Consider the following 10,994-nt stretch of genomic DNA (forward strand, 5'->3'; position numbering starts at 1 on the left):
CCATTCTGCATCCGTTTTGAAATTCCTCTCAGCTTTAAACTCTCTCCACCGTTCAAAAGCATGTCCTATATAGACCCTCAGTTTTCAGATGCAGAGATCATGTTAGTCGTGTTCAGGGTCAATGTACAGCGAAGTTACGGGCACTTCCTGTTTCATGATGAACAATCAAAATTTGCCCAAATTCCGATTGGTTGCTGTGGTTACGCCCCTTTTTAAGCTGCTAGACTTTTTGACACATTTTTGTCCTTGATGCGTCTCATGTAAATTGACCCAGATATTGTTTTGGTGTGATTCATGCGCTGAGAAAAGTTTGTTCTTTTACAGAAACATGCAAATTGCAGAGACGGCCACAAAATTCAAAATAGCTGACTTCCTGTTGAGTTTAGGCTGTGGTGCCCAGAGTCATTTTTGGATGTCTTAGGCTATGACATGTACTTCCACCAAGTTTGGTGAATTATGATGTAACTTAGTATCAGCTATGTCATACTGGGTTTCCATGTTAGGAGGCGCTACTGAGCCATTTTGCGCAATAAGTTTCCCTTATTTTCCATTTTTTGTACACTTTCACTGCTGTTTGTGTTTCTCACAAATGAATAAAATTCTTACGAATTTTACAAAAAAATGCCATTAAATTGTGTTTTTAGAAGTGATTTTAAGCCCACAAGCCCGATCTCTACTTCCGCACACGGTGTGTGTTGGGTGTGCATGGACATCGTATGCGCTAACTGTATAAGCCCCGCTCACCAAGCAGAAAAAAACGTTTCGTCAACAAAAGTCGTCAAGGATCGTCATCCGAACCTTGACCTGGCGACCCTTGAACCGCCTGACACCCCAACTCCTCTGCCCGACGGACCTTTCAGCTGATGAGCCGCTCGAACCAGACATGTCCGAGGGAGCTTAATTACATGTTTAACACCTGGATTTGTTTCATTGATTAATAAATCTGTCATCTGCATTACAACGGAAGTGACAATCTTCCCTAAATGAAGCATGTATAGGGTAAATTGTATAGGTCCCAGCACTGAGCCCTGTGGAATTCCATAATTGACTTTTGTTTGAAATTATTTTAGTTATATGTTATAATATAACATATAACAAAAATAATTATATATATATTATATTATATCTCCGACTGCTTCATACGCTTACAGTATACACTGAGGACACCGTTATATTTATATATATTTATTAACATGTAAGTTTTACTGTCAAATGTGATTTCACATCACAGACTCTCCTCCAAGCCCCACCCTTGAAATACCACATGACTTGAAGGAGGCGGAGTCTGCAACTCTTACCTGCTCAGCTCCCACCCCTTGTCCTGGCTCCACCCCGCGACTCACCTGGAATCTCCTACAGGACCCTCATAATGAGTTGGAGAAAAATCCAGATGGAACCTATAAGAGGAGAATCAAACACACCTTTATTTTGTCAGACAGAGACGACAGACGCAGCGTCAGCTGTTCTGCTACGTATCCTGTGAGTGAAGGACAACAGAAGACAGTGGAGAAGATTGTGTCTCTCAGTGTTTCATGATTTTGAGTGTAGTCACCGTTTGTTACATAATGCACCTTTAATTATTAGGAGTATAATAAGATGACTGTAAACATCACAAACTCTCACCTGTAACAGTGATGTAAACAGAATTACAAATATCTGTTGCGTTGAATGACTTGCTCTCAATCCTGAAGAAGTATATGCCAGCCTGGTTTGTCTTTATGTTGTAAAACACTGTTGTACAGTTTTGTTCCTTCAGGTTTCCTGTTATTTCACCGCTGTAGGTGTTATTTTCATTGGTGCTGTTGAAGATCACGTTATTGGGATATATGGCAAAGTTGGGGCCATTTTTAATCCACACCCCGAATACTTCCTCTCTGCCGTCTAACGTGGTCTCAGGTTTGAAGCTGCAGGGAATCCACACACATGATCCTGTCAGTGCTTGTATCTTCTCTGGTGCAGTGATTAAGAGGCTGGATTTCTGACAAACACCTGCAACACCTGAAGAAACAACATGGAGGAGACATTCAGAGATACTGTCTGTCACCTGTCACTCACAGCTCTGCTCTTTTATTAGTGTCTGTAATTCAAGGGTGCGCTCTGCAAACTTTTTGATGCAGGTACACACTTTTGTAAATATGACTTGTGCATTATATATATTTTTATCATATATATATTTTATAAATGAATGTTATAATGTCAGCAACACCAAAAGACCTGGAAGACCACGGAAAACCACTGTGGTGGACGGCAGAAGAATTCTTTCCCTGGTGATGAAAAAAATCCTTCACAACAGTTGGCCAGATCAAAACACTCTCCAGGAGGTAAATATATGTGTTTCAAAGTCAACAATCAAAAGAAGACTTCACCAGAGTGAATACAGAGACAAGATGTAAACCATTGGTGAGCCTCAAAAACAGGAAGACAAGATTAGAATTTGCCAAACAACACCAAAAAATCTGTTACAATTCTGGAAGAACATCCTCTGAACAGATGACACCAAGATCAACTTGTACCACAGTGATGGGAAGAGAAGAGTGTGGAGAAGGAAAGGAACTGCTCATGATCCACAACATACCACCTCATCAGTGAAGCATGGTGGTGGTAGTGTCATGGTGTGGGCATGTATGGCTGCCAATGGAACTGGTTCCCTTGTATTAATTGATGATGTAACTGCTGACAAAAGCAGCAGGATGAATTCTGAAGTGTTTCCAGTAATATTATCTGCTCATATTCAGCCAAATGCTTCAGAACTCATTGGACGGCGCTTCACAGTGCAGATGGACAATGACCCAAAGCAAACTGCAAAAGCAACCAAAGAGTTTTTTAAGGCAAATAAGTGGAATATTATGCAATGGAGAAGTCAATCACCTGATCTGAAGCTGATTGAGCATGCATTTCACTTGCTGAAGAACAAACTGAAGGGAAAATGCCCCAAGAACAAGCAGGAACTGAAGACCGTTACAGCAGAGGTCTGACAGAGCATCATCAGAGATGAAACCCAGTGTCTGGTGATGTCTTTGCCTTCAGACTTCAGGCTGAAATTGACTGCAAAGGATTTGCAACCAAGTATTAAAAATTAAAGTTTGTGTTTAGTTTGTCCCATTACTTTTGGTCCCCTAAAAAGTGGGAGGCACATATAGAAAGTGTTGTAATTCCTACACTGTTCACTTGATTTGGATTTAAATACAATACAAAAGTCAGCAATTAAAGCACATCTTTTACAAATCCATTGTAGTTGTGTATAGAGCCATAATAAAGAGAATTGTGTTGATGTCCCAATATTTATGGAGTGTATCAGCATATACACATATACATACTATCTGCACATATAAACCCGCAGACATGAATATACTTACCTCTACATATGTACGCTGTTTGTAAATATAACTTAATAGAACATGATGTCAATCATAAACACATTCAGACCACAGCAACACTGAAACTAAACAGCCACAATTAACTAAATCTACCTTCTAGCTACATAGGGAAACTTTCATTTGTGTGAGACTACTTTTATGAAATTATTTTTTATTTATATAAATAAACAAACACAAACACCCCTGTAAAGGTAGCTGAGGGGACGCTGTGGAGTGGAAGTGGGTTGGGCCAAGAAAAGTCTGAGTCAGAGTGAAAATATGGACAATACATTTTATTTTCAGGCTTGAAGGGGGAAAAATCAGGCATTAAGTGTGGGAGCCGACATCGACTTGGGATCAGTCAATATACATACGGTTCATATGTTTAAAACAGAAACAGCAGGAGTGAGTCGATATATTTAATACAATGGAAATATACTTTTAATCTCATAAATCTGCGACTTTATTTTCTCGTATAATTTCCACTTTTAATCTCGAAAAACTTTTTTCTCGAAATATTACCCCCCTCCCGTCGTAAAAAGATGCCAAATCATGGCAGAATAATCCTCCAGTCTGGTCATACTTCTTCTACTTCAGTTTGTTTTGCAGGCCCTCTGATTGCGTTCATGTACAGGTCACTTCTGGGTCACAACTTGCATTTATCAAAATTGGATTAACTGGTACACTGATTTTGGGGTTTTAACATTTTTTAGGATTCAGAAGAGCCAGGGGGTAGCCTCCCGATCATGGAACAGCTTACCATTAACAGTTTATCCACTGAGATGACTGCCCGGGATCCTTCCTCAATGAATTTCTTCCTGATCGGGAACAGGATCCTAGAACGCTGAAGAGTCTCTCCGGGGAACTGATCGTTCATGTTGAAGTTGGTGCCATTCAGCTCTCTGCCTCGGCTTTTAAGGAGCTCCTTCTGCTTGAAATGTTCGAATTTAGCGATGATGGGCCTCGGTCTGCGGTCATCCTGTTTCTACCTTCCCAGCCGGTGAACACGGTGAAAGCTGATGTTTCTGACAGTATCCTCTGATAGTTTGAGCTGTTTTTGAATCAAGTTTTTCATTGTGTGCTCTGGGTCTTCTCCTGCCTGCTCTAAATAATTAAATTGTCCCTCATACTCCGCGCCAGAAGATCGATAATTGAATCTTTAATGTTTTCAATATCAGCCAACAGACGCGACATTCCTTCGGGTAGATCTTTAACAGTTTCCCGGAGGAATCCTTTTTTCCATGGTCAGCGTCTTGACTGCTGAAATCCACAGACTCTCGCGGGGCCTGAAACTATTTGTGGATCATGTTCACCAGAGAGAGCTGGGAGTCGAGGCTGGACAACTTTTTTATCAATTGATTCCAGCATATCTTCAGTTTTACCTCTGGGCGAGAGGACTCCTGGAGAGTTCTCTGGTCAGCTCCGTTTAGAAGACGGAGTCAGGGTGTTTGTTTTGCCCAAGCACAAGTAACACTCATCAATGATACTATCTAGATCAGTGCTTCTCAATTATTTTCTGTTGTGCACCCCTTAGGATGAAGAAAACTTTTCACAAATGTATTATTCATAATAATAATAATAATAATAATAATAATAATAATAATAATAGTAAATTAGAATAATGAAAGCAATAAAAAAACAAAAAAAACAATCTACTTGCACATATATGTTAGTTATGGAGGTCTACTTACATACATTAACTTGTTTTTATGGTCAAAAACCTCCTAGTTGCTGTAAACCAGCCGATAGAAATCTGTCTTTTCTCTTTCTCTCGTCAGCCGCGATATTTCAGACATAATTCTCACCCCCAGAAGACAGAGTGTGTTGTGATTGGCCAGCCAGCGTAGAACCTTCCCAACTGTCTTGTGATTGGCCAGTACCCGGAAGTGACATATTCAGCACACCCGCTCTCAGAAGCGCAGCTCCCTCCTCTGGAACGGTGGATGCACTGCTACTCATTATCAAAACATTGTTTTAACAATGTTTAAAAATAGCTTCTTCACGACTCCCCGCCGCAGTCCCTTTTATGACTTTGACCCAGAGTCAGACCCAGAGTCAGAAGACACTGTCGCTCGTGAAAAACCTCCACAATGGACGTTATTCTTCTTCTGCGGTTCAATGTACGCAACCGGATGTGCCCGGACTAGTGCCCGGAGCAGGAGGATCTGCTGTTCAGGAGAACCGCTGTTTACGTAACCGGACCGGGTTTTTTCAGAGATCTCGCTGAGCCCGAGATTACAATAAACACAGCGTTCTCAGCAATGGCTGAACTGTTCGTTTCGAAACTTCAGGGCTTCATAAACAAGGTAATGACGCAGATACACACATAAAAAAACAGCGTTAATTGGAACTTACGGTCTAGGTCCGCATTAAAACAAAATACTCTTCTTTTTCAAAAAAACCAAACAGTGCCATACTCCCTCAGCCAATCTTTTGCAACTTCAGTGCAACATTTATCATACAGGACTGCAACTCTGCTGAAATGTTTAGGTGATGGCAACAGGTAACACTTGTCCATAGAGCTGAAACGATTAATCGATGAATCGATGATTAATCAATTACTAAATTAATCGGCAACTATTTTGATAATCGATAATCGGTTTGAAGCTTTTTTCATTATTAAAACAAGATTTCTGACTGTTTTAGCTTCTTAAATATGAATATTTTCTTAGTTTCTTTGCTCCACATAACAAAGAAATCATTCAAGCTGAATCATTCCACTTGTTTGTGGACAAAACAAGACGTTCAAGAACATCGTCATTTCCAGGTTTGACGAACACCGATCAACGTTTTGTAACATTTTATGACATTTTATGGACCAACCGATTCATCGATTAATCGAGAAAATAATCGACAGATTAATCGATCACAAAAATAATCGTTAGTTGCAGCTCTACTTGTCCAAAGTCTTATTGAATCCTGGGTTGCTTACGGTACTGATACTTACATGTCCATCACTACCATAAATGTCACAGCCTCAGCTATCTCTTGACGTCTGCTGGACGTGGTGGGATATGGGGCATTATAAAGAGTGTCCTTAATAGAGGACTGTGTTGCGGTGGCGCTGACTGACAACTTATAGACCACTTTATGACTGAACTTTAAGTGACTGAATAAGTTTGTCGTGTTGCCTTGAGGAGCAGACACGACAGCATGAGAAACAATTTCCTTTTGCTCGACGTCCGTCAAATTAAGCTCAACCAAAGGCTGCCTTTCTGCCATGTTTTCAATCGCTCGCTCCTCATATTATTGATCCACACACGTCACACTGTTGCTGCAGCTGCACGTAACACGGTGCATTCACTGTATTTTTCATAGGAATTTACATACGCGGCACATTAATCGTTTTTTTTAATGTTTTTATGATCGTGAGAAGCCAAAATCAAAATCGTGATTAAAATTCAATTAATCTTCCAGCGCTACACTTCTCACTTCATTATCTTGTCACTAAATTGAAAACTAAAACTTATAGTCAGAGAGTCCATTTAACATTGGAAGACTTTAATATACTGTATATATATATTTTAATGGAGCTGACTTTATGGTCCATGACGATCACATTGACATTCTGGCTGAAATGATCAGATTTACTATCCGTATGAGTATCAGTGATTCTTTCAAAATCTTTGAGATGATTTGACAGTTTCTCAAAGCTTTTTTTCAGACAAAATGTCATCATTAAGCAAACAAATCAGACAGAGGCATTTACTCGTTAACCTGAGTAAGGAATTGAGACTGGAACACAGATATTTAAATTGGCTCACCTGAAACAAACAGGATACTTAGGAACACGCCAACTGTCTCCATATTCACACACTCAAACTTCACCACAGCATGAAGCTGAGAAACAAGCGTTCACTGACTCTTTGAAAGCTACTTCCTCAGTTTGAGAGTGGAAGAGAGGAAATTTGCCTCACTTGCAGCTGCTGGTTTGATGACCATATGTGTGTGTTTAGACACAGACAAGAGTCATAGCAGCAACGTGGATGAAAAAACCTAGTGTCTTTTCTCACCTAAAGACTTCATTACAGATTTAGTTTAACTGTGTTAAATCACTTTAAACAGAGAGCTGCATAGACACAGGTCATTGTGAGGGAGGAAACCCTGGAAGTATTTTAGGTATAAACTTTAAAGAGATAGTTCCCCTTTTTTTGAAGTGTGGTTGTATTAGGTAAAGACTTAGAGCTGACTGTGCTGTGAAGACATGGCTGAGAGACACAAGATTAGCAAGATTTTAGCCACTTAACAAAAAGACTTAGTTCATGAAATCAACGTCAGTTTAAAGCAGGGGTCTCAAACTCAAAAATTTAAAAATGCGGATGCGAAGCTTTTGAAAATTTGAGGTAAAAATGGGGCACTCTGAGGCTTTTTGAAAGACCATTATGGTGACTTATGGTGAAGGGCAAGTAACTCAAAAAAAAAAAAAAAAAAAAAAAATGCCCATTCTGTAACATTGTTTTTTAATCGAATTGTGTTGCTATGGCTGGGACTGTGTGTACTTACAAAACTTAAGTCAAGGCATTGCAATTATAGAAGGTGCCAGTCATCTGGTGCGGGCCTTTTTTTTCCTCCACACCCCCCCTGCTGACTCTGCTCTTCTCTCTCCTGCATTGTGTGTCGCTCCAAGCAGCTCTGGTATCCAACGCAGAATGGATAATTTCTCTATGCGCAGTTTTATCCCCAAATCCATATATGACACATTCGAGTACAGTCGCGATGAAATACAGGAGATCCGAGTAGATCTTAGTAAACCGTGTTGACAGATTCTCAAGAGCACACTTTTCATTGTTTTCACTCCGGTCTCAATCTAGAAGACGCTTTAGTGCTGTAAATAAGGGAATAACAGATGCATCAGATGAGCTGATCAAAGAGAGAGAAGAGAGTTCTGTCGTGGAGAGTTCATAATCTGCGCTGCAGCCAAGTTTCGCTTTTGCGCAAAGAGACTTTCCAGCATTTAATAGGTGATGTTCCACAGTGTCCTCACATCTTGTTGGAACAGGCGTGTACTGGCCGCAGTTTTTGCGTGCGTCATCACAACATCGTTTCGGTGTTTACGGGGGAAACGGGAGGGAAAATAGAGCGTCTGTAGGGCGTCCTGCGCTTGACGCCTGTCTTCGTCACATTACAGCAATCCCACAGTCAGTCTTATCCTTGAACTTCCCACTAACGGTCCATTGACTCCGCGGTTTTATCCTGGTTGCAGCGAGTGTTGAACGATATCTTCTCCCTGGCACCTGCGGGTGGAGAGACTGCAGCTCTGCGGGTGTGGCGGGCCAGCACAGCCGCCGAGGATGCGCGGACGCACGTTTAAGCGAAAACAGAATCACACAACAGCTGAGACGTTGTGATATAGATGTGTGTGTGTATGTGTGTGTGTGTGTAACTGCTGTTTTGAATTAGCAGCTGCTACAGTCTGCAGCTTTATTTCTCTCCCTCTTGCGCCGCTCTTCCTTATCGTCACTGCGGCCTGCACTTACATTAAACTTTTATATCAAGTGGGGGGCCACAAAATATCGGACCGCGTGTCTGAGACTACTGGTTTAAAGCCTTAAAGCCTTAAGGTAAAATAATTACCTTTCTTGTATTTTTACACTTTTCTTTTAATAATCTTAAATTGCTCCTAATTTGCTCCTATGCCTAGCGTATGGCACTAAAATGTAATATAAATCCATCAGGTTTTGAAACTCATCATTATTTAATTATGATAAAAGTATGACCAATTAAAATATTCGGACCGAATAAAATAATTGGCCTAGCTTCCTGTCTGTCTTCTGTCGCCGCCTCGACTCTGTCATCTGGCACCTCGCTGATCGCTGTCACAGCTTGTGAGTCGCGTTCACCGATAACAATACTGGAGGCGGATGATCTCCACTGTGGAGACCAGACCCCTAAAGGGAGAAGCAGAAAGAAGAATCTAGTTTTTGGCATTCAAATAAGAAGTCCATGTCTCTTTTCTTCTTGAAGTCAAAGCCTACACACACATACATTTGATCTTTTCTGCACATCAAAAAAGCTCTGGAAAGAATGTGCTAAAAGCCCATGACAGATGGACCGTATCACTGAAAGACAAACTGTGATTGGCCACATGACAGGCTGTGAGGTGCAAAACTGTCCCTCACAGGAAAAAACTATTCTGTTCAGGGTTGTTGAACCCAGCACAAACCTTCTACGAATAGACCTTTATCATATCACAATGGGTTTCCTGGAAGTAGCCATCGAAGATCGCCAAAGCAGTGTATCATTACCTCTGGTTATTGCTCCGCTGCAGTACACCTACCTGTATGCTGAGGGGGCAACCGAATCCCAAAACATCAGCACACGATTCAGAGTAATTTGAAATCAAAGGCAAGTCAAAATGATTTTATCCTTTCATGTGCCAGTGACGTCATAAAACCAACCCTTGCTGCTGACGTCTCTGTTGCTTCATGATATCATTATAACTTAGTCAAAAAATTAAAAGGTGTACCTTACCATTACAATTCTAAGTTACTGAGCTTATACAAAAGATCCAGGACATATATTTGAGTCTAGAATCAATAAGACTCAATGGAGATAAAGAACACGACAGCTGAAACTGTTCTACCGCACGTCGAAACCTTCTCAAAAGGTTTGACTGCGGAGCAGTGGGGGTTGTTGTCAGAGGGTAAACCTGACAATGATACCAGACTCAGGATGGCAGACATGCTGGTCAAAGTCCTTTACTGCTTCATGGAAACCGTGTCAAACTCTTTGAAACGGGATGCTTCAATGAAGAATGTGCGGAACATTGTGGAGGACTCGATTGCCCGCAGTTTTGCCGAAGCTCTGGGTGTCGAAACAGTCCAAGGTCCGAGTGCTGAAGCTCTTACGGATTTGATTACAAAAGAAGTTGTTACCCAAGCTAGCAGTAAGAAACCTGTGCAGCCCAAACCGACCAATTCAATGATTCGTTTAGTCTGCCGAATGTTGAAGAAGTTTGCTGCCAAGATGTGCTGCTGCACAAAGAAACAACGTCGACACAGCAGTGTCCAGACCTCGTCCTACCACATCCAGGCTAAAAGGAATATAGATAGAGAGACATCAATGACACAGTCCGTCCAGTCTGTCCTCAGCGTCAAGATGAATCTCATCATTGAGCCCATTGTGGAGGATGTTGAAAAAGTTGAGTACAACCAGCTGCAGGAGCAGTTTTCTCGGGAGACTCAAACTGCAGCAGAGGACATTGCTCAGTCTTTTACTGAGTACATCAGCTCCAAAGATACTGAATCTGTCCATTCAAGCCCCAAGTCTCAACAGCAGGAGGGAGTGAGGGCAAAGATCTGTAACTTTCTTGCAAGGATGTTTGCCAAAGCCTCGATTTGTCGAATCTTTTCACAAGTAAAGACAAAGTACCACAGCGAGGCCAACGTCTCAGACGATGATGCAGTCAATTCATTGATGGTTGATGTTGAACCTGTGCTACAGACTGGTGGAGACCCGCTTGGTTTGATTCACAGACTTCAGAATATGACACGCGACGACATGCTCGAAATGACAAGAGAACTAAGTGATCTTCTGTACAGCCACTTCACTGGAGAACCTGTTCCAGAAGCACTCAAAGAAGTCCCACCAGGCGCAACAGGGCCTGAAATTGAACCATCTGCCAGCATTTATGCAGAT

This window comes from Microchirus variegatus (genome assembly GCF_963457635.1).
Source record: "Microchirus variegatus genome assembly, chromosome: 15".
NCBI classification, from domain to species: Eukaryota; Metazoa; Chordata; class Actinopteri; order Pleuronectiformes; family Soleidae; genus Microchirus; species Microchirus variegatus.